Genomic DNA, 25,963 nt, shown 5'->3' with positions numbered 1-25,963 from the left:
TGGCTAGCCTCCAGTGAGGGTCTTTTATTGCTTGTGTATAATGGGTTGGCTCATTAATAGATGTAGGGAGAGGATGTTTGCTAGCAGCCAAGAAGAGTATTTGTCATGGCTTAAAAATACCATGTTTTAAACAGGTCACCATGGGATGATGATGAGCCATAGATGATGGTTGTTGAGGAGGATTGGGAGAGTAGTGGGCTTCAAACATGTTAGACAGTTTTGTATGCCCTTAGCTTCAATTAAAATTGATGTACTTTATGAGTTTATTGTAAATGAATAAAAGTGCATATTTGATTCATGTTCCCTTGGTTTGTTTCTATGTAATACCCTTAAAATGGACACTTATTGAGACTCGTGTTAGTTTAGAATGTTCACAGCCAGTGGGTCGGTCTGGGGAGACCTATCCTGACAAGGCTGACACTGTGGTGCCACCAAGTTGGTTGGGGTGGCTTGTCTCAGCTACCGGGGTGAGACCCTAGGCACATACAGTGTGTGATCAATTGAATCTTTGAACTAGACCAGATTTCCAGTATTGCCCTAGACCTTGGAGATTGATGGGCAAAACTGGAAAGTTACACCCGACCCCTAGACTCGATTATGATACTGCACTAGGTGTCGGATCGAGCTGTCTTTGATGTACCAATCAGTGAGATCCTTAGCGGGGGTCAAAACCTGGGTATGTTGGGACAATCCGAGAATTCATCTGAGTGGATGATCATAGTGACAGGATCAGCCCCTTTGTCGGACAAAGGTAATGATCGGGGATACACTCTCACTGTTGGAAACCAAGACTGTCGACAACCGATTTCAACCGTTGAGATTTGTTTGGAAAAGTATATTTTATATGAGATATAGAAGTATATACATTGTGGTTTCTAAAATGTTTGCAAAAAGGTTTTAATTCCCGGGATCCATATAAGTGGAGAGTGCAACACTGTTCCTTGCAGCCGAGGGAGAGGTCCTCTCTTGTCGGGCAGTGTATGATCATTAAGGGCTGAGAGGTTAAGTGTAAGACCATTGAGGATAATACCTGATGAGCTAATCTTGCATCTGCCCACAGTCCCTGGGTGTTACAAGGTGGCTTGGCCCAGGGACCACTTAGGGTAAGTGTTGGGCCCATAGAGCCCATTTGATGGGTTTCAGGGGGTGCACTGTCTTTAACAGTGTATTCGACCAGGCCTTGTAACAAAGGCTGGGCCGAACCCATGTGGCTAATGTGTAGATCAATGCTTGGGTCCCATGCCATACAAGGAAGCCCAACTGGGCAGCAGTTAGGAAGGTTAAGTGAGCACATAAGCTTAATGGGCCTAAAGCCCATTTCGAATTGGGCTATTTATTTAGTTAAAGGGGCGAATTTTGAGATGGATTAGCAGATAGGATAGGGTCTTGATCCTATCCACTCAGAGAGTCCAGATCTGAATGTGATTTAGATCTAGAAACCTTCTAATGGGATTAGGAGAAAGCTAATCCAATCTGCAGATAAGGTAAGGGTTTATCCTTATCACTAGAAGAGAAGGTTGATCCAAATATGATTTGGATAAGCACCTCCTAATGGAATTAGGAGCTAATCTTTTAAATTAACAAAAAGAAGGAGGGGGCGGCAGCCTTGAGAAGAGATACATCAGATCCTCTTTAGTGCTGAAATCAAGAAGAGAGAATTCTGCACCCTGCGAATACTCTCTTGCCGCCTCCCTGTTCTTATCGCCCTGTTTGTCAGTTCGATCTCCAGTTGTGGGAGAAGTCAAGATTGGATCTTGACATCAGTTCTTTGAGAAAGGATTGAAGAGAAAGCTATGCTCACGTACCATTCTACTGATTCTTGCGAATGACAGAGTTCTTGGGGAAGAACACTGCTGATTCTGCTCCATCTTGCACTGCGCCATCTTCAGTGGGAGCAGTTTTTGGATCCTTCCTTGGGCGTGAACACCTTCGTTGGGAGATATTACTTCTCCGTATCAGGTATAAGTCTCTCCTATTCCTTTTGATTCAGATCTGGTTCAGTTTAAGGTTCAAGATTGATCTTTGAAAATATGATTTTCTAAATAGGGAATGTGATTCCCAGTTGAAGTGAGAGAAAAATTTTTGAAATTCGTCCCTTATTCCACAATCTTTGGGCATCCATGGGATGGATCTCTCATCCCTTCAAAACACATGTACAGTAGATGGAGAAATAGTAGCATCCGGTAAGGGAGACTCCTCAGGAGGCATCATAGTGAAAGATAGAGTAGTGGCAACAATAAGAGTAGGTCCAACCCACGTAATGATAGAAGGCCGAGAAGCTTTAGTCATGTTATGTGAGGATGCAAATGGAAAATTATCCTCATTAAACAACACATCACGGGAGATAAAGAGGCGGCCCGAGTCTCGATCCAGGTAGAGATAACTCTTATAGGAGGTAAGATTTCCAAGGAAGATGCAGCTACGAGATCGATATTGTAATTTTTTTGTATTGTTCGAGCAACGATGGGGAAAGCATTTGCATCCAAAAACTTTGAGTGTTGTAATTAGCTGCTTAATGAAACAGAAGCTCCCATGGAGATTTAAATTTTAAAACATGAGATGGTAATAGATTGATAAGACATGCTACTGTGGTTACTGCATAGTCCCAGTATTTTGTAGGGACGGAGGCATGGGCCATCATGGTGAGAGCCGTTTCAACAAGATGGTGATGCTCGTGCTTAGCCCAACCATTTTGGGCTTGAGTATGAGGGCAAGAAGTACGGCGGTTGATGCCAACTTGCTGAAAGTATGAATAAAAAATATGAAATTCAGAGCCCCCATCACACTGAAAAGATTTGATAGAAAGTCCAAACTGATTTTCAACTTGTTTCTTAAACATAACATAGGTAGTAAAAGCACCCAACAATAACGACTATAATCATCGACAAAACAGATATAAAAACAAAAACTGCCACTAGGGGTAACTGGGGCTGGTCCTCATAAATCACAATGAATGAGCTCCAAAGTTGCTGAATTCTTCGAATTACTGCGTGTGAAGGAAAGGCGATGAGATTTGCCTAGTGCACTAAACTAATAGAAGGAGAGAGATGTGGAGGATGCAGCAAGGTTGAAGTCATGAACTAATTTGTGTGTAATGTGAGCAGATGGGTGCCCTAATCTGGAATGCCAAACGTCAAGAGAAGAATGAACACCAACACAAGCCAGTTTGGAGCTAGCAATCGAAGAGAGTGATGGAAGTTGAAGCTCATATACACCGTTCTTATTTAACCCATGAAACACAGTCACCTTGGTTTTGTGATCCTTGATGAAGAATTCAAGGGGTGAAATTCAAAAAATACATCATTGTCGGTTGAGAACTTAGCAACAAATAGTAAATTTAACGAAATATCTAGTATAAAGTGGAAAAAATGGCTTTGTGATGTGCCCAAGGCAAAAAACTATGTGCTATGTAGTGGAAAACACTACTTCGTGATGTGCCAATGGGCGAAAAAACCATGTGTTATTACAACGGAAAACTTATGTGCTATGGAGTAGAGAAAAATGTGCTAATAGCATAAAACACTAATTTGTGATGTGCCAAAGGTAGAAAAACCATGTGCTATGTAGTGGAAAACTCATGTGTTATAAAGCGGAGAAACATGTGTTAGTAGCGAAAAACATTGATTTGTGATGTGCCAAAGGTGGAAAATCCATGTGATGTGCAGCAAAAAAACTTATATGCTATAAAGTGAGAAAAAACTCATGTGCAATAAAACGAAAAAGTTCATGTGCTATGAAGCAAGAAAATATGTGCTATAGTGTGAAGGAACATGTGCTATAGAGTATAGAGTGGGACAATTCATATGCTAGAGAGTAGAAAAACTTATGTGGTATATAACGGAAACAAATCATGTGCCAAGGAGCAGAAAATGCCATGTGCTCGAGAGCGGAAAAACTTGTGTGCAAGTGTACAGACAAACTCATGTACTAGATATCGGAAAATACTGATTCATAATGTGCCAAAGGCAAAAAAACCATGTGCTGTATAACAAAAAATTCTGATTTATGATGTGATAAATGGCAGAAAATCCATTATATGCTTATAAAGCGATTAAACTTACAAAACCTGTAAAACCTAAGTACTTGTGAAAGATGGTGATAAAAGACAATGCAACTTATGACATGCTTGTGAAGTGTTTATTCCAATGAGCTAATGTGCTACAATGTGATAAGAAAATTGTTGGAACTAATGATGTGCTAAGAGCAGGAAATCTGTGACTCGATAAATTAGTAAAATCAATGATGTGATTAAAAACAATGATTCATGATGAGAACAATGTAATTATTATGATGGAAACCAAAATTTGCAATGTATTGCGCAATAATGAAGACATGAAAATAACACAAAATGACATAAAGGATGAAAATGATGATCAGACTAAAAAAATAAAAAGTTGCACAGAAGTCAGAGGAAGGCCTTTTGAAGCGATTTCCCCAGACGACGCCTAATGATGCAGCACGATCTGGGCACTCCTAGCTGGCTGAAACTTGGCTCCTAGTTGTAAGAGACGGAACCTGAGATGAAGAGGGACATGAAGGGTTCCCGGGGAGCTCTCCTGGCGGGAACACTCAGATGGCTAAGTTAAAACTCTGAGAAAAACTCAAAGAAGACACAGAGAGTTAAGAGTGCTGAAAGTGCTAGCTTCAATACCTTTGTTTCGTGAGGGTCGGGGTCTTCTTATACCGGAGCTCAATCACATCAGGCGTAACCGCCACTGCCCTAGTCATTACTGCCAGGACTGAGGTGGCGGGTGCAGGCTGCTTTGTACCGAACCACCTGAGGCTGGGTTGCCTTGCACCGAGGTGCCGAGTTACGCCGAGGTACTCGCACTGGAAGCGAGCCTTGAGCAAGTACGAACAGGAGTTTCCACGGTGCTGCCCCAAGGTGTTTCTCCCTCGGGACACTTAGCCAAAAGCTAGGGTGCTCCCTTCTTAGGAAGGGAGAGCTCGGGGCCCCTTAGGAGGAGCTCAGGTCTCAAGGGGAGCTCAGGTCCCTTTGCACGGGGGGAGCTCAGGGCGCTCCACCTTTAGGCTTGGGGCGAGCTGGGCCTTGCTTCTCGGCGAGTTGTCACACCCGCCGAGTCGTTTGGTCGAGCCTTGGTGAGCTTGTTACGCCGAATTGTGGCCAGACTGTTGCACTGAGTTATCGCTTATGCCAGGTCATATACATGTATCCCCGTGCTACGAGGTCGGGCCAAATCACCCTACATCAACTTTTGTATGAACAACGTTTGTGAGATGGTCCCTGAATGATGTTTGATTTGCAAGTTACTTCAATTTACAAGTTTATTTTTACTTATCTTGATTTGCTTCGAACTAGACATCAATTTTCATTTAGTAACTAAATATTTTCTTTCTTTTATGCATTTGATAGATGCTGGATTTAATTTTGTAAGAACAGTATTTGTGAAAAGGTCCCTAAATGATGTTTGATGGAGAGAGAGAGAGAAAGAAGGGAAAGTTTTGATTCGAAGTTGAATTCCTAGAGATTTCTAATCAAATGTTAATCTAGATAGGTCTGAGTTGAACTCGTTATTTGTCTATAGGTGTCATGCACTGATGCTTCTATGTTTTCTAAATCTACTTGTACCATTATTTCTTTCTCCTTTTTGAATGAATCATACTAAGGAGATATTAATCAAATGTTAATACAGATGAATAGCGGCATTGCATTTTTTTCCATGGAAAGGACCAGCAACACGTGAATGTTTTCAAATGGCAATAATACTCCTCTTTCTATGTAAGGCTTACAACATCTTTTGCTGAATTTTGATTCCTTCCTCATAGGTTACTGATTAATGATGTATGATTAGGTTACTTTTGATGGGCACCACAATCAATGTATTTTACATTAAGAACTTAAGTTGTCATAAGAGGAGTTCCATTTCTTTAGTTCACTTCTGTTGCCTGAATTGAGTGCTTATGAAATATGAATTATTTTCTAAGGATTTTATGGCTTGCATTTTTATTTCTTGGTTGGTATCCTGATCCATGATTAAAATTTGTCTTTATTGCTTGGTGAATGAATGCTAGTTTACATGACTTATCATCTGGATGGGTAGGTTGAAATATTTAATGGTTCATGTTTAACCATTGTATTATGGGATGTTTTAGTTCACTTTGAATTATATGTTAATGCTTTTTAAATTAGAACCGGGTTGTTAATTCTAGTCCTTAATGTTGAACTTGGATGAGACTTGAAAATAACTTCAAAGTTCATTTTCTTTAAATTGGGATTTACAAGTGGTGTTTTCATTTTGGTTTCAATCTGATTTTCCTTTATGGGCAGTTGTTTTATCTTTCGCCTGTCCAGAACTTAATTTTAGTTTTGAATGATTTTGGCTTGGAGCATACAACTTAAAAGAATGAAAGAATCCTTTATCAAATCTAGACTCTCAATATAAAATCCAATTCCGACCCTTAAATGAGATTTTAGATTTGATTCTTAAAATTCTTTTTCAAATATGAATTCTTAGTGGGATATTTAGGTTAATTTTCCAAATAAAGTTTCAAATCCTGAAATGGTCTCCTTTAAGGACTTGGATGTGCTTCTTTGCATCATTCAAAATTTCAGGTTCCATCACATTACTGAATTGAAATATGGAAGTAAATAAAGTTTGTTTTATTATTTTTGTAAGGTTCCTTCCTTTAGATGGAATACAAGTGATGGTTGAAGGTAAATAGGCTTGGAATTGTAAATTGAAAGTAAAGGGTTTTATGTTGAAGAGAATTGGGTAGATATGCATCCCTATTCAACTCCAATGACGGATTTCAATGTCATGGTGATGTCTATTTTGGCTTTGTATCAGTTCAGTTTTGGGACTCACATATCGACTCATTTTGAGTCTGGATCTTGCTTTATCTTTGCATTACATGTCTCCTTTTGATATTCACATTTTAGTTGGGGTTAGGCCTCTTACTATAGTCATTGATTTTTTTATTTTTTGAATATACTATTCCCTATTTCAACTTTAGAATTCATGCAGCTCATCTGCTTATGCTTGCGTTTTAATTCATTACTCTCAGTTATAATAGGTAGTTTAATTCGGGCTTGGTTCCAGAATAGGTAGTTTAATTCATTACTCTCAGTTCTTTTTCCTTATCCATATCAAATTTGAAATTTAAATTCAAAAGTGGGTTTTAATTAGATCATCAAAGTAATCATTGTTGGTTAAAGATGCAATGAGCGACTCTTACGCATAGTTGAAGATAATGGGCAATTTTTTATGTTTAGAATTTCTCTATTTTTTTTGAAAGTCATGTAAACTTAATTGACGGAAATTTGAGATTTATAATACATTTTAAACAATGGATGTATTTTTTTTTTTTTTTTGTAGAACAATGCATTCCTTCAAATTATACATGACATGTATTGAATTATTACAATAATATAACCATTTGTTAAAAGTTATTATATAATTTTCACGTGATGTATGAATAAAATAGGTATTGCTTTAAGGTGGCAGTCCCAATTGTCATTATTTTACTATTTTATTTGAAATATAACCACAATTTTTCTACTGATTGAACCAATTAGCTATGATTTTTCAAGAAATTGTGGGCATAGATTGCATCTTTTAGCTATGGTTTGTCAAAAAACCGTAGCTATAGGTTAGAGTATTTAACTATGGTTTTCCCAAAAAAAAAAAAAAAACCGAGGTTATAGGCTAGTACATTTAACTATGGCTTTGTAGTAAACCGTAGCTATAAATAGAAGAATTATAATTACAGTTTTGTAAAAATCTGTGGTTATAGATTTGGATATATAGTTACGGACAATTTAAAAACCGTAGCTATATGCATCTTTTAGTTACGGTTCAGCCTGTGGTTAAAGGATCATATGGTTTGCGTCTGCCTTTTAGCTATGGACAGATACAGTAGGTATAGATGGGTTATAGCTACGAATTAATTGAACCGTAGCCGTAGGCTATAGCCACGCGACCATAGGCTACGGTTTTTTGACCTTTAGCCACGGTTTTGTCTGTAGCTAAAAGTCATATTTCTTGTAGTGGTTTGAAGGTAGGGTGCCAATTGGATCGGATTGGCTCCAATCCGATCTAGTCCAATGAGTTGATTTTAGATGGACTAGGTCCAATATGATCCAATGAATACTCTACCATTTTGGACCAGTCCAATTCAATGTCTTGACTGTCCAGTCCAAACTATTCAAATTGGTTTTAGTTTAGATTAATTTCAACCCAAACTTCGTCCATTGACACTTGTATCCTTGTTACCTTTTATCAATGGATTAGATATTGGTTCAATCTGACCCAATCCAATATGAATCCATTATGGATGGACCAAGTCCAGTCCAATCCAATAAATACCTTGGACCATTAAGTCTGAACTGATCCAATTCAACGTCTTATTAATCCATCCAATTCATCCAAATTGATTTTGATTTGAATGGGGTCCAACCCAAAACCGATCCATTAGCACCCCCTACTTCAAGGCATTGGGTCCCCCTCTAATGTGTTAACTAGTAAAGTAAAAAGGTGGCTTGTTTAGATTAGAGATATTTAGAAAGCTCCTAAAAATACTGGGGCTAATAACTACATTCTCCAAATTCTTAATATTTCAATTAAAGAAATTAATGGAAAAAGAATTAGATGGGCATCTTAGAAGTTTCCCATGCAATGTTGGTTTAAGTTGAATGTTAATGGCACTAGTTTAGGGAAACCAAGTAATAGTAGGGAGGGAGGAATTATTAGGGGTGCCTCTGGAGCTTTCTAATTTGCATTCTATAAGTACTATGTCTATGCAACTTCCATTTAGGCTGAATTATTGGCTTTGCTTAATGGAATCCAATTTGTCTCCATCATGGGATTGTTGAAATAGAGATAGAAAGTGAAAATAAATTTCTTGTTGAGATCATAAAAGGTATAACTGCATACCACTAGACTATTGCTTAAACTTACAAAAAGATCAAGCTCATTCTTAGCAACATGAGATTTACAATCTTTCATTCCTTAAGGTTATGTTTGGTTTGAAGGAAAAGATGGGAAATTTATTTACAATTTTTCATTCCTTAAGGCTGTTTGGTTTGAAGGAAGAGGTAGGGAAAGAAAGGGAAAGATAGAAAACTTATACGAGGTCTGTAAAGATTTTCTACCTTTTCCTACTTTTCCTTCAAACCAAACATACCTTAAGAGAATGAAATAGCTAGGTGTGCTTACTTCTTGGCCACTGGTGCTATATTGATTTTAAAAGCTATGAAATTTAGAAGGCTGTTTCACTTGTACCAACGAACTTCATTACAAGAAAAAAGACCTTTAGTAGCATTTGAATATGTCAATAAAGATAGGTAAAAGCGTCATTAAAGGTAATATTAATGTTTTAAATTGTGCATTATATATATAAAAGGTGGTTAGTGAAATATGTAGAGCACAAGACCTTATATAAAAGGAGTACAACATAAAAGGAGTACAAATACAAGACCTTATATATATAAAAGGTGGTTAGTGAAATTGTGCATTATATATATAAAAGGAGTACAAATACAAATATGTAGAGCACAAAACCTTATATTTTGTATAGATTTGTACTGTACATATTTGTATTTGTACTGTTTCCAAACTAAGCCAGAAGAACAGAACAAGATGGAACTAATTTGCCTAATATGTTTGGTTTCAATTTGACAACTTTCCAAGAGGCTTTCCAACAAAAATGCCATTTAAACAACCTCTTTTCCATTTGCCCTTTTTCACGACCTTCCAATAGATGAAAAACCTTCCTATCTCTCAAAATCTCAATCTACAGAGAAGTACGGATTTGTCTAATGCAGATTTCTGATTTATACTGCAGAGCTATAAACATTTAGAAGGACAATAACCCACATTCTATGCACCAATATCCATTGGTGAATTAGCATCAATTTCAAGCTAACACCTACCCCAACAGTACTTTAAGCCTACAAATTCTGACCCTGTGCTAATCGATCATAATCCCATCAATCTATTGGCTATTCACCAATAGTCTTATTTATGGAGAGAAAATCCATTGAGACCGTGACCGCATGCAATCCCCAATCAAGAATGAATATATAAGATTTTGAAATAAATTCAAAACATCACACCAATTGATTTTTTATTTCAGGTGTTGGCAACAGATTTTTTTTTATTATGTGTTTATTGTGGCAACATTAGTTTTAACAAATTATTTTACAAGTACATTTAATTTCTCTCTTTGCTTTATGGGACGTGCCAATCAACAATTTAGATCAATAAAGGTTACTGAAACTTTTTTTTTTCTATGTAGCATTTAGAAAATCTTAACTGTGATCTATGGAAAGTAATAAAGTTCCCAAAATAGTTACAAGCCCTCATCATATATATATATATATATATATATATATATATATATATCTGATTGCGATGAAATTGCTGGATAATTTGATACCATATTTCTAAAAAATGTTTATTTTATATATTTTACAATTTTGAATATACAATATATATTAGATATAATTGTATATATTTTTAAACAATTACAAAAATACTTCTATATATGGTATATTTTTTGTATTATACTATATTATATAGGGCCTATTTGGCAAGTCTTTTGGAGAAGATCTTCTTATAGTTTTGACAGTCAAAAAACGTATTGAGCTTTTGACATAAGATCTGGGCAGCCCAAAGATCATTTGGCAGATGCACATCATCTTGGGTCTTTCCACACGTGATTAAAATGTGAAAGACACGGGAAGCTTCATTTGGGACTTCCCGAAATCAGCCCAAAATGAGCTTTGCACATCTTTTCGGCATCCCGTCTTTTGGCGGCTAGATCTTCCGCGTGTCAAATGGAAATAGACCAATTTTTGGTCTTCCCGACTTATAAACAGTCGAAAGACCCCTCGGAAAGACGTGCCAAAGAGGCCTATATTATTCGAGTTAAAGGATAATATTATCTAATCGAATCCTATTTTGGTGCTTGTTTGAAAACTGTTTAATCAAATGAGCACCCTAAGATTTTTAAAACTGGACCAAAGACGAAACTTTCTGGCCACCAGTTGCCGGGTAGAATGGTCCGATCATCGGGTTCAAACAAACGGTTCATTGTGAATTAAAAAAATAAAAAATAAAACAAATAAAATAAAAAACAACAAACCGCCCTGATTAGTGAGTCACTAATCACCCAATCTCTCAAAACTAGAAATTTCATTGCTCGAGGTCGGGTTTCTTTTTTCCCTGCTGGCCGGTTCGGTGGTACTGAATGTCAAGGAAGCAAGGAGTAATATTGTCAACAGTGAATGATTAGATTAATTTTAGCTTTTCATCCACTAAAAAGTTCAAGAGTTCCTAAGTTTATGAGATTCCAGCTGCCCAATCAGATATATAGTTCATAGAGGACAAGTCTTTTGAAGTCTTCGGGTATTTCAATTAATTAAATTAAATGAATTAATGGAGTAGTTGGCCTACGGACCAAAACAAACATATATCATTGCACTCCCCGTCAAGAAGATATGGTCTACTATCATCTTGTTTTCTGTGGCACCTGAAACATGTTATGTGACTTCCAATGCCACCTAAACTCCACGTAGCTCTAAGTGATATCAGCATATTCTTTATTATATCTTTTGGTATTCAGTCAAATTTATTTAGCATTTGACACGGCTGCATGCGTCATACTGTGATAGAAAGGATTGGAACCCTAATTTTGGTCACTGCTTTTTGTTCTATTATATAAAGGTTTCGATACGCATTGACTTATATTGGTTTATATATATATTTAGGGATTTTTCGACATATTTTTATAGGGGTGTTTCAGAGTATTGAATCGGTTCAGGCGATGAATAAGCCTTAAACCGATCCTTTTGAATTAGATTTAAAAGAATAAAAAGCTATAAATACAAATTGGGCCAAACGATATGTTGAAGTGGAGTACGAGGGTGATATGGACTAATGATGTAGACACAGTTATCTCTCCCTGGTGAGTGTGTGACACGAATAATGGAGTTTTTTCATGAATGGGGTTAGAACAGGATGGACTAAGAAAGCTTGCGTACATGGGTTTCATTCCACAATTCGTCGGAGGAATGCCGATTGAGGGCTTATTCATTTGCTTTGAAGTCTGACATCTAAAAGTGTAATAATTACATTAAGAGTTATATCGGTATTGGTTAGCTTTTCTTTCCTCAAAACTTTAAACGCAGAGAATGTTGTTCTGAATTTTGAATTCTGAAAATTATCAAATATCCATTTTGACATCATATTTAATTTTTTTTTTTTTTTGTATTTTAGGGGTATCATTGAAAAACAAAAAATTGTATCATTGCACTTTAAAAGATAAGAGATAAGATAAAACAAACAACAAATTTTCTCTTAAACTTAAAGGATTCCTCTTAAGAGATAAGAATTAAGAGGAAACGAACAAGTCCTGACTTTCCTCCAGACCATTGGGTAAGGGGAAATAGCTTACTTCACTGGATTGAGGGAAGCTTTTCTAATAAAAATTCATTTCATGGGAGTAGGGTGTTAATGGATCGGATTTAGATTGAACTTATTTGAACCAAAATCAATTTGAATGGATTACATAGATCAGTAAAACATGTTGAATTGGAGTATTGGATCAATTCAGGCTTATTGGCTTAAAATATTTATTGGATCGGATTGGACTTGATCTATAAATTTATATTGGACTGGGTTGGATAGAATCAATACCCAATCCATTTACAGATGATAGGAGTATAGATGTCAGTAGGCCAGGTTTGGATTTGAACCAAATCTAAATTTAAATCAATTTGAAAATATTAGACAATCTAGAAATTAAATTGGATTCAAAGTATTCACCGTATTGGATTGAACCCGATCCATCTATAATGGGTTCATACTGGACTAGGTCAGGTTGGACCAATATCCAGTCCATTGACAACCCTACATGGGAGGAAAAAATTTTGACATGGTTTTACCCACACATGATAATTTGCCATGAACAGGAAACCCCAAATATTCTAGGCTAGATGTCACACATTTTTTAATAGAAAGTCATTCACTCATTTTGCTGTTCTCATTCCCTATAATGCCCACCTTGGAGACATTGCAAATCTATGTGGAAGAAATTGGATGGCCCAGTCAGGAAACTTGGGCTCTGCATCTCATCCATCTCTTCAAACTACCTCAAAAGTTTGGAACAAGCTTCCTCATCTATACATCAAAATCAATACAGATGGAGCATGGACTCCCTCAAAAGCTGCAGTTGGTGTTATTGCTCGAGATGAATTTAGATCTCTACTAATAGCCAGAGCCTTAATGGTGATGTGTTCTTCTCCCGATGAATTTGAATTCAGAACAATTCTAGAGGGTTTCGGCTGGCAAAATCGTTCTCCATGGACCCGATTATAAAAGAGAGAGATGCACAGGTTGCTATCCAAGTTCTCCCTTCAGATCTGGAATACCCATGGAGATCTCTGTTAATTACCCTGGATTGCAAATCTCTTTCAAGAAATTTCTCATCCCGTGTTTGGAATCATACCCCTCGGTCCTGTAATAGAGCATCCCATGGGCTAGCCCAATTTGCTCTAAGACAAAACCAATCATTTACTTGATCTTCTACCCCAGAGTGTATCTGGTCTATTATTCTGGATGAGATGTAATGTTTCAAGTTAAAAGTTAAATAAAGCTTTTGCCTTGTGGCTTAAAAAAAAAAAAAAAAAAACAGCCCAAACTATTTTTTCCAAACAGACAAGGTGAGTATTGGGCACCCTAGCATTTCACAAGTGTACAAAAAATGGAAAGGGTAAAACGTTGCATTTGGTGCACTATTTTTCAATGAAAATTTGCTATAATGATTAACTTTAGAATTTGGGAAAAGAGGTGTTTCTTTTTTGTTTTTTTTTTAAAAAAAAAGAGGTGTTTTTTTAATCATCAAAATCCTTGAAACTCCTTGATAATAATGTACATTTTCTTTTGGTATTTCACACAATACACACTAACTTTTCAACATAGGTGGTAATAGTGGAACTCAATCCACGTCTCTACAGGGACTACCTAGCTAACATGCCAACGGATGATACATTGAAATTTGAAAAACTGAGACGTTTTTTGGGATGTCAATAATTGTCATTATAAATTTATTGTAATAATAAGTCAAAAAAATGGTGAACCAAAACGCTTGTAAATGCTATATGGTGCTAAAACACTCTCTCAACTTAGGGGTGTCAATTCAGTTATTCACTTATAAGAATTCTTTCGAGGCTGCCTTAAACCCTCTTGAGAGGTACGAATACCTGCCCCATAAATGTACAACTGGAATGAAAACCTATTTAAAAAATTGATCTGAAACATGGTAACATACTAACATGTTGTGATATGTTTTCTATAAAGCATGTAAATAGAGCCTATAATACACTCATAACTTAGCTTACAAGGCATGCAAAGGAAAAATGAGCATACATCTAGGATTTGAAATAAAGAAAAACATCCAAGAAGATATTCTGCAGAAGAACTAGTGGTGTTTGCTGCATCTTTCAGTCTGTGAAAAACTTAAAAGACACAAAAATTTGGTATTTTCCTTTTGGTATCACATAGACCAAAAATCCACTGTTGTGTGATTTATGCATAGTTAATTCAGACAAGTGTATCTTAGTCAAATGTGCATATAATGATGAAAAAAGTGTCGATCCCACGAAGACAATACCAAATCAATTTTAAACTAATCTAAGCTAAACTTGTGAATCAATTGAATAAATAAAAACTAAAAGAAATAATGAAAATCCAAAATCTTAATAAAAACTGAACTGATGGATGAATGCAACTAGGGCTTAGATTTCAATAAATCAAGGTTATATAATTATCTCTTTAATCCAACTCAAGACCGAAATTACCCTAAGGTATATTAAAGTTATTTGCATGTGATGATGGATTTTTCTAAATTAATTAATAAGCTTTTTCAAGTCATATTAACCCTTTATTAATCCAATTCTACCATCAAATTTCTAAGTGGTTGTCAAAAGGAAAAATAAGCATTAATTTCTTTGAAAACCTCTAATCGTAAAAGGGGATTTGACTCACTAATGGTCAGTATAGACAATCACTTTAGACAAGATCAAATAAGGTCTAAATTTTTTAATAGAAAATATTACAAGTAATTCATTTTTAGTTGTTGTATAATTTCTTTATGCCTCATTCATGGTTTTACTTACATAATAAATGGTATGAAATTACCTATCTATTCTTTGTCTTAAAATTGCACCTAAAGTATCATCACTTGCATCACACATGATCTCAAAAGGCAAATTTCAAATGGGGGCCGAAACTATGGGAGATTGGATCAATTTCCCTTTTAAACAATTAAATGCATGCAAACAAGCATTATCAATCACAAACAGTGCGTCCTTCACTAAATGATTAGTTAGAGGCCTAGCAATTTTAGAAAAGTCCTTAATGAACCTTCTATAAAAACCTGCATATTCCAAAAAATCTCTAACTTCTTTTAGTGATTTTGGAGGGGGAAGTTTTTCAATTAATTCAATTTTAGCTCTATCCACTTCAATACCTTTAGAAGATACTTTGTGGCCTAAAACAATTCCTTCCCAAACCATAAAATGGAATTTTTCCCAATTAAGAGTAAGGTTAGATTCCTCACATCTTTTAAGCACCAAGGACAAACTATGCAAACATGCATCGAAGGAAGATCCAAAAACAGAGAAGTCATCCATAAATATCTCCATAAAATCATCAATGAAATCCGAAAATAGAGACACCATGCATCTTTGAAAAGTAGCAGGGGCATTGCACAAACCAAAAGGCATTCTCCTAAATGCAAATGTTCCATAAGGGCATGTAAAGGTAGTTTTCTCTTGATCTTCAGGAGCAATGGGAATTTGGTGATAACCAGAATAACCATCAAGAAAACAATAAAATTCCTAACTAACAAGTTTTTCAATCATTTGATCAATAAAGGGAAGGGGAAAATGATCTTTTCTAGTAGCATCATTCAATTTCCTATTGTCGATACATATCTTCCAAACTGTTACTGTCCTTGTAGGGATTAATTCATTATTCTCACTTTCATCTACAGTGGTCCCACCCTTTTTTGGCACAGCTTGCACAGGACTTACCCAAGAAGAATTAGAGATAGGAAAGATAATACCTGAATCAAGCTATCTTATCACCTCTTTCTTTACTACCTCTTTCATATTAGGATTTAACCTCCTTTGGGGCTGCACCGTAGGCTTGAATCCTTCTTCCATCATGATTTTGTGCATGCAAACCGATGGACTTATTCCTTGAATGTCGCCAATGCTCCATTCAATCGCCCTTTTATGTTCCCTAAGCACCATTATCTATTTTTCTTCTTTACCTATCAAGTAAGAAGAAATAATCACAGGTAAGGTAGATGAACTCCCTAAATAAACATATTTTAAATGTGAAGGAAGAGGTTTAAGTTCAAGAGTAGGAGGCTTCTCGATTGATGGTTTGGCTTTTGAAGAAGAGCAAGAAATATCCAAAGGCAAAAATTTTTCTCTTTTTGTCACGAATCCTCTTTGCTTTTCTCCCAAATAGCCTACAGCCTCCTCATGTCTCTCATCTAAAATTGGTTCCTTCATTAAAAGAGTTAGCAATGCAATTTTCTATAAGATCATCTAACCTAAATGCATAAAATTTTCTTTCTACCAAATCATCAATGCAATCTATCATTAAGACTTCTTTTTCATCATTGGAATGTTTCATAGCCTAAAGCACATTAAAAATAACTTCTTCATCATTAATCCTAAGGCTAAGTTTTTTTTGTTGGACATCAATTAAAGCTCTTCCTGTGGCAAGAAAAAGTCACCCTAAAATTAGGGGCATATCATAATCTTCTTCCATGTCCAAAACGATGAAGTCAACAGGAAAAATAAATTTATCTTCTTTTACCAAAACATCTTCCACTACTCCCCTTGGATATTTGATACTTCTGTCAGCTAATTGTAGAGAAATAGTGGTAGGTGTTGGCTCATTCAACCCAAGCTTCTTAAAGACAGAAAATGCATCAAATTAATGATTGCACCAAGATCACATAAAGCCTTATCAAAATTAATTTCGCCAATGGTGCACGGAATAGAGAAGCTCCCTAGATCCTTGAATTTTGGAAGTAAATTTTTTGTAGGATTACTGAGCATTCATCATTAAGTTTTACCATCTCAAACTCCTCCAACTTTCTTTTGTTTGAAATTATTTCCTTCAAAAATTTAGCATAACTTGGCATCTGAGAAATAGCATCAAGAAGAGGAATGTTAACATGAAACTTTTGAAACACCTCTAGAAATTTAGCAAATTGCTTATCCAAGTTAGCCTTAAGAAATCTTTTAGGAAAAGGAAGAGGGGGTTTGTAGGATTTTAAATTAAGAGTAGAAGAACTTCTCTTTTTCTCCATTGATGACTCATAGTCTCCTTCTTTGGTTTCAAGGTTTTGACTTTCTTCCTCTTTTACCTGTTCATCATCTTTTTCTTCTTTTCTAAGTTCTTTTCCACTTCGCAGAGTGATAGCCTTTACTTGTTCCCTAGGATTCTTCTCGGTATTGCTAGGTAATCCTCCTTGTGGCCTTGAAGAAATTGCTTGAGCAAGTTGTCCAATTTGAGTTTCTATCCCTTGAATTCTTGCCTCCATATTGTTGATAAATTTTGCCATCATATCCTCTAAATTTGGCTTCTTCTCTTGCGGATTTTGTTACGGTTGTTGTTGAAAGCCGGGAGGTGCTCTTTGTTGGTTATTACTCCAAGAAAAAATTGGATGGCTTCTCCATCCTAGATTGTAAGTGTTGGAGTAGGGATTGAAATTGAACTTGTTTTCACCATAAGAAACAAAATTAGCTTGTTCAGAAGAAGAAAATGGATTTCCTACTTAACAGTCTACACTAGTGTGTCCCCCTTGCCCACAAAGCTCACAAGAAGGGAAAGGAAGAGAAGAAACACTCATAGCTGAAACCCCCAAAATTTATAATTTCTTATTTAATGCAGCAAGTTGAGCCAATAAAGCAATGAATCAACATTATAAATTCCAACTCCCTTTTATATGCTCCCATTGCCCCATTGATAGCTATTGGCTGCCATCTCCTCCAAAAGTTCATATGCTTCTTCGAGAGTCTTTCTCATAAGGGTACCACCTGCAGCTGCATCTAACATTGAACAATTAGATTGATTAATGCCACTATAAAAAGTTTGCACTTGCATCCAAACAGGTAGACCATGGTAAGGACACTTCCTAAAAGGTTCCTTAAATCTCTCACACGACTCATATAAGGTTTCATTATCAAATCGAGAAAAAGTTGTTATGTCATTCCTTAATTTAGTCGTTTCAGCAGGTGGAAAATTATTAGATAAAAACTTTTGTGCCAAGTCATCCCATGTAGTAATCGAACATGCCAAGTCATCCTAAGTCTAATGGCATCATCACTAACTCCATTATGCTTAAAAGTATCACATATTTCAAGAAAATTAGCAGTATGAGAGTTAGGGTCATCATTGGGCCCAGAAAATTGCACACTCGTCTGAATCATCTGAATAATTGCAGGCTTGATCTCAAAATTATTTGCTTGCACATTCGGCCTCCTAATGCTTGATGTAGTACCATCCAGAGTAGGTATAGCATAGAAGATCAATGTCCTTGGATTATTTTGATCTTGAGCCATCTTGTTCTTTCTCTCCCTCGTTCACTTTTTCAAAGTCCTTTCGATTTCTTGATCAAGGGGTATTAATTCTCCACCACTAGTGCATGTCATGCACTAGGAACCTACAAAAAAAAGAAAAAGAAAGAGAAAAAAAATTTAAAAATTTCCTAAAAAATTTTATAAAGCTGAACCCAACAAAAATTGAAATGGAAAAATTTAAATACAAAAATAAAACAAATAAGTGTTCAATCTAAGACTAATTCAAGTAGTTTTGATATGCAATAAACTAGTCCCCGGCAATGGCACCAAAAACTTGTGTGATTTATGCACAGTTAATTCAGGCAAGTGTACCTTAGTCAAATGTGCATATAATGATGAAAAAAGTGTCGATCCCACATAGACTAGATCACAGTACCAAATCAATTTTAAACTAACCTAAGTTGAACTTGTGAATCGATTGAATGAATAAAAACTAAAAGAATTAATGCAAATCCAAGATTTTAATAAAAACAGAACTGATGGATGAATGCAGATAGGGTTTAGATTTCATTAAATCAAGGTTATATAATTATCTATTTATTCCAACTCAAGACCGAAATTTCCCTAAGGTATATTAAAGTTATTTGCATGTGATGATGGATTTCCCTAAATTAATTAATAAGTTTTCTCAAGTCATATTAACCCTTTATTAATCCAATTCTGCCATCAAATTTTTAAGTGGTTGTCAAAAGGAAAAATAAGCATTAATTTCTTTGAAAACCTCTAATAGTAGAAGGGGATTTGACTCACTAAGCTTCATTGATTCCCACACATGAGCTAATCATCTTTCAATATCATAGTCATGCATGATATTGAAAGATTGGCCAATTATTTTAAAGCATTAAGCATAGCAATAAAAATTCCTCATGCAAATGATAAAGGTCTTGAATTCAATTAAACAAATAACTATATAATCTTAAGATCAAAATCCATCTAAACTCTAGCTAAGAGAATTTAGCTAGACATCATTAAATTCAACATACTCAAGAAAATTAAAGGGGAAACACAGCAAGAACACATCAAAGAATGAATAGAATAACAAGAACATTTTTGCCTTTGGAGGTCAAAGACAGGTGCAGCAATTAAGTCTTTCTCCCTCTTGAATTTGGATTCTTCCTCTCTTTCTCTGGCATGCTGAAATTGCTTCCTCATCTCTTTTGATGTGTTGAGACTACTTCCTCTTCTCTTCTCTACTGAATTCTCTCTAAGGATGTGCCCCTTTGCCTTGAGTCTATGGTCCTTTTTATAGTGCAGCCTCCCCTCAATTGCTTCTCAATGCAGACTCCTAATTCAACACAAATTAGGTCTCTTAGTCTTTATCTCAGTCGAATTCCTATCTCTTCCGCATTGCCAACTGTAGACCCAAAACTTGAAACTTGAATTGCACTTGGTTAGAGGAGGAATTAGGTTGAGTGATAAACACAAGAGCTCTAGCCCTATCTCTTATCTTTAATTATCCATTTAAATCACCTCAATTCGAGTTGTAGAAAGAAAGTTATGCCCAAAATATGAGAACTATATCAAAACAAGAAATTTCCCGATTTTTGTGCATACATTTCAAATCCGATTTCAATGGATTCTCTCCTTCATGGCTACATCATGGAGCATCAATGCTGCATGGTCCTTCCTCTCTGATTATCTTGATCAATTAAATCAAACTCCTCCTTAAAATTGCACAATTAAGCTCCAAATCATCTTGCAAGACAATTTCATCATAATCAATGCAATACCATGCTAATTCCAAAAAACATTATTACCAAAATCATCAAATTAAAGATATGAAAATATGTACAAATATATGCTTATCACCCACCAGTGTGTGGAAAGACTAAAAATAACAAAAAATAAGGAAGTTTCAAATGATTTTTCAGCACGAAGCAAACCAAACGGCCTTGATCTTTTCGTCTGCATTGCCCAAAAAGATGAATGTGTCTTTTCGTCTACCGGGTTGTTGAAAGATATTGCCTAAAAAGACTTACCAAACAACCCCTAGGTAAATATTTTAGGGGAATCTTCGGTCAGCTCCCCCCCCCCACCTCACCACGTCAGATAAGTGAAACTTTCGATCCCATTATACCCCTTATATCCCAACGAAAATCTTCTTCATTCGAACCGAACATAGCAGCGGCCATCTTCCAACGGTAATCTTCTTCTTCACTCGAACTGAACACACCAGCGGCATTCTTGTCATCTTCTTGCTCACCCCCTTCTTCATCATTCGAACCGAACGCAGTAGCATCACCCCATTCCTTATTATAACCGAACATAGCAGAGGCGTCTCCGTCAACTTCGGTCAACTCACCCCAGGCGAAACATCTTCCTCGAAGAACCGATCCAACAGTATCTTCTTCTTCCTCGAAGTTACCATTCTTCCATTTGAACCGAACACAATAGTTTCACCCTCTTCTCTATTTCTTAGAGCCGAAAGGTATAATATCTTTCCATCATCTTCCCCATTTCGAAACTACAACATTCACCCTCTTCTCCATTTCTCATTGTCATTAATCTCCATTTCTCAGAGTCGTTAATCATCAAAGGTTCATCTCTCATTAACGGAGCTACAACATTTTCCCCATTTTCATAGTCGTTAATCAACGGAGCTTCAGAGCTTCATCTCTCATCATCGAAGGTTGTTAATCACCGGAGGTTCATCTCTCATTATCGAAGCTATGGAGTTTTCCCCATTTTTCATAGCCATTAATCACCGGAGCTTCGGAGCTTCATCTCTCATCACTAGAGGTACAACGTGTTTTTCAATGCTTTGAGTGCGGTAAGCATCTAGTTGTGTCTATATTCTACACAATTCATTTATTTTGGTTTTGATGATTTCTTGGTTTTGTTGAGTGCTAATTTTGGGTGATCATGGGCTAGGACAAGCTAGGCCCGGACCAGGCTTTGCACTTATGATAAGGGCTATAGCTTAGGCCTGGGTCCAAACCGACCCGGGGTTCTAGGCCTGAAACATAAGCCCTAGCTCAGGTCTATACGGGTCCAGTCTGGGCCAGGCCTGATTCTAGGCTAATGTCACCCATATATAAAACATTACATATCTATATATTAAATGACATAAAATGCATATAAACTTATTTTATGCATTAATATAATATAAAAATTATATATGTCATGTTATAATATTTATATATAAAATATATAATATAATGTAAAGTAACAAGTATACATATGTATACGTTATACACAAAATGTATAAGTTTAAATATATGCAGGCCGGGCTTAGCCCAAGCCTGGCCTGAAAATTTGTAAACCTAATGTGGAACTGGGCTCGGGTCATGCCTAAACACAAAACCCGAAACGAAGCTTGGAATTTTTGGGCCGGGCTGAAATGATCACCCCTAGTGCTAATTGAGTTTTGTCATTCTTTATATATGAAATTTAAATAGTATTATAATTTTTGTTACTTTTGCTAACAATAGGCTATTAAATTCCCTACAAAAAAAATGTCATGTGACAAAGTTGGGACTAGGTGCTCCTCGAAACGGTTTAGGGAGATGCTGCAGAGTTTGTCTCTAAGTTCGGAGTACAAGAGAAGGGTCCAAGAGACTCCCTTTGGACACTTTTTGGACCCCAACGCCCTCCCTTTAGGACCATTTCGGGTAATTGGCCGAATCACCAAGAGGCCAATCCGGTGGGTTAGGAGGGGTGTGATGCCACCAAACCCACTCCCCCCACTGCCACTCACCCATCGAGCATCCCGACACCTTCCAATCATCCATCGGCCCGATGGCCCGGGCCGACGATGGGCGTCTCCGCTTCATCTAGGTACTTATAGGGGACCTTCCCCCATCCCCGTGGAGGTGGTTCCGCCACCCAACTACACTCATACCCCCCCCCTCCGAGACCGTTTATAAGAATTGGCTGAATCGCCCGGAGGCCGATCCAACGGGTGCGGAGGGGTGGGATTTCCCCCAAACCCACTCCCCCTATTTCTAGTCACCCACCGAGCATCCCAACACCTTCCAATCGCCCATCAACCTGATGGCTCGGGCCGACGAAGGGAAACAGTGGTTCTACAAAAACACCATTTTCTAGTGTCGAACTTCCTCGTTGGCCTAGGTCGTCTCCGCCTCATCTAAATGGTTATTAGGGGACCTCCCCCCACCTCGTGGAGGTGGTTCCGCTGCCCAACTACCCTCACACACCCCCTCCAGGATCGTTTCTATGAATTGGCCCAATCACCCAGAGGCCGATCCAATGGGTGTGGAGGGGTGGGATTTCCACCAAACCCACTCCCCCTACTGCCACTCACCCCCCGAGCATCTAGACACCTTCCGATCGCCCATCGGCCCAATGGCTTGAGCCGACGGAGGGAAATGGTGGTTATACAAAAACATTGTTTCCCACCGTCGTCCTTCCCAATTGGCCCAAGGAATCTCCGCCTCATCAGGGTACTTATAGGGGACCTTTCTCATCCCTGTGCATGTGGTCCCGCCGCTCAACAACCCCTACGCACTCCCTCCTGGACAATTTCTAAGAATTGGCCGAATCGCCCGGAGACCGATCCGACGGGTGCGGAGGGGTGCGATGGACACCAAACCCACTCCACCCATCTACCAACTCACCTACTAAGCATCTCGACAACTTCCGATTGCCCATCGGCCCGATTTCCCATCAACTCGAGCCATCGGGCCGACGGTGGGAAACTACTGGTTCTACAAAGGGGACCTCCCCCACCTAGTGGAGGCGGCTCTACTGCCTGACTACCCTCGCACCCCCCCTCCGGGACCGTTTCTAAGAAGTGGCCCAATCGCCCGGAGGCCGATCCAGTGGATGTGGAGTGGTGGGATTTCCACGAAACCCACTCCCCCTTACTACCACTCACCCATCGAGCATCCCGACACCTTCCGATCGCCCATCGGCCCAATGGCCCAGGCTGACGATAGGAAACGGTTGTTCGGAAAAAGCATCGTTTCCCACCGCATACCTTTCCCGTTGGCCCAAGGCCTCTCCAACTTATTTGGGTACTTATAGGGGACCTCCCGTTCCCTGTGCATGTGGTTCCGCCACTCCACTACCCCTGCGCCCTCCCTCTAAGACCGTTTCTAGGAATTTGACGAATCGCCCAGAGGTCGATCCGGCGGGTGTAAAGGGGTGTGATGGCCACCAAACACACTCCCCCTACTGCCACTCACCCACCGAGCATCCCGACACCTTCCGAACGCTCATTGGCCCCATGGCCCGGGCCGACTGTGGTTCTCCAAAAGCACTGTTTCCCACCATCGGCCTTCCCCGTTGGCCCAGGGCATCTCCGCCTCATATGGGTACTTATAGGAGACCTCTGTCCTCCTAGGGCATGTGGTTCTGTAGCTCGACTATCCCCGTGCCCTCCATCCAAGACCATTTCTAGGAATTGGCTGAATCACTCAGAGGTCGATCCAGTGGGTGCGGAGGGATGCGATGGCCACCAAACCCAATCCCCCTATAACCACTCACTCACTGAACATCCCGACACCTTCTGATTGACCATTGAACTGATGGCCCGGGCCGACGGTGGGAAACGGTAGTTCTACAAAAGCATCGTTTCCCACCGTTGACCCAGGGCATCTCGTCCTCATCTAGGTACTTATAGAGGACCTCCCTCCAATCTCGTGGAGGTGCTTCCACCGCCCAACTACCTTCGTGCCCCCCTCCGAGACTGTTTCTAGGAATTGTCTGAATCGCCCAAAGGCCGATCCAGCAGATGCAGAGGGGTGGGATTTCCACCAAACCCCACTAACCATATTGCCACTCACCCACCAAACTTCATGACAACTTCCGATCGCCCATCAGCCAGATGGCTCAGGCCGACGGTCAGAAATGGTGGTTCTACAAAAGCACTGTTTTCTAGCAATGGCCTGTGGTGTCTCTGCCTCATCTAAGTACTTATAGATGACCTCCCCACACCCCGTGAAGGTGGTTCCGCCGCCCGACTACCCTCGCCCCCCCCCCTTTGGGACCGTTTCTGGGAATTGGCCCAATCAAACGGAGGTCGATGTAGTGGGTGCGAAGGGGTGAGATTTCAACCAAACCCAATCCCCCATACTGTCACTCACCCACCGAGTATCCTGACATCTTCCGATCGCCCATTGGCATGATGGCCCGGGCTAGACCTGTTCATGGGTTGGGATGGGCTGGGCTTGGGCTAGGCTTTTACTCTTAATGAATAGAAATTTGTTAGGCCCGAGCTTGAGCCCGGCTCGACCAACGGGCCTACAACTTGGGCCCGAGCCCAAGCTTTTACTCACCGCCAGTGACTGTGTTCGTTGGAGCTGAGTTCGCGGTGAGCTACGATTTTAACAGTGAAAAGTGTGTTAGTTCGCGTCTTAGAGAGAGAGAGAGAGGGAAAGAAAGAGAGAGAGAGAGAAGAGAGGACTAACCACCAGAGTTGTTGTGTCGGTGAATGTTTGCAGCCTCGCTAATTGTGTGGTTGCCTAAGAGTATGAGGACTGAGGAGGAAGTGAAGAGAAGAGAGGTTCGACTAAGGGGAAAGAGGTGAAAGAGAAGAGAGGTTCGGCTTAGGGTTTTTTAAGTTTAGTCTATAGGTCGGGTTGGGCTATTTTTCCAAATCCTGAGCCCGGCTTGAATTAATTGTGGGCCGGGCTTTTTGGCCCGAGGTTAAGCCCACGGGCTCATTTGCATGTTCAAGCCCGTCCGGGGCCAGGCTGGGCTAGCCCGTCGAGCCACCCAGCCCATGAACAAGTCTAGCTCGGGCTCGCCAACCTTCCCTGTTGGCCCAGGGCATCTTCACCTCATCTAGGTACTTATAGGGTCCTCTCCCCTCCCTATGCATGTGGTTTCACCGCACGACTACCCCTATGCCCTCACTCTGAGACCGTTTCTAGGAATTGGCCGAATCTCTCAGAGGCCGATCCTCCAGTTGCGGAAGGGTGAAGTTGACACCAAACCCACTCCCCTTTACTACCACTAACCCACTAAGCATCCCGACACCTTCCGATCGCCGATCGGCCTGATAGCCTGGGCCAATAATGAGAAACATTGGTTCTGCAAAAGCACTATTTCCGATCGTTGTCCTACCCCGTTGGCCCGGGGTGTCTTCACCCGATGTGGGTATTTATAGAGGACCTACCCCCACCCCATGGAGGTGGTTCGGTCGCTCGACTACCCTCGCACCCCACCTTCGGGACCGTTTCTAGGAATTGGCCCAATCCCCCGGAAGCCGATCCAGAGGGTGCAGAGGGGTGGGATTTCCACCAAACCGACTCCCCCTATTGCCACTCACCCACTGAGCATCCTAACACCTTCCGATCACCCATCGGCCTGATGGCCCGGGCCGACAGTGGGAAACGATTGTTCTACAAAAGCATTGTTTCCCACCACCGG

At 39.1% G+C, this 25,963-nt stretch overlaps 1 non-coding gene across 1 annotated transcript; it reads left to right on the top strand.

The window, feature by feature from the left end:
• Nucleotides 1-18,162: 18,162 nt before the first annotated feature.
• LOC148875675 (small nucleolar RNA R71) lies at nt 18,163-18,269 on the top strand. Its single transcript, XR_016106181.1, has one exon. It is a non-coding gene; the product is annotated as a small nucleolar RNA R71 (small nucleolar RNA).
• The last annotated feature ends 7,694 nt before the right edge of the window (nt 18,270-25,963 follow it).

Source organism: Nelumbo lutea, chromosome 1 (assembly GCF_056320005.1).
Source record: "Nelumbo lutea isolate HS-2025 chromosome 1, American lotus-T2T, whole genome shotgun sequence".
NCBI classification, from domain to species: Eukaryota; Viridiplantae; Streptophyta; class Magnoliopsida; order Proteales; family Nelumbonaceae; genus Nelumbo; species Nelumbo lutea.
Note: the sequence above shows the minus strand (reverse complement) of the source record. Positions and strands in the feature narration are given on the sequence as shown.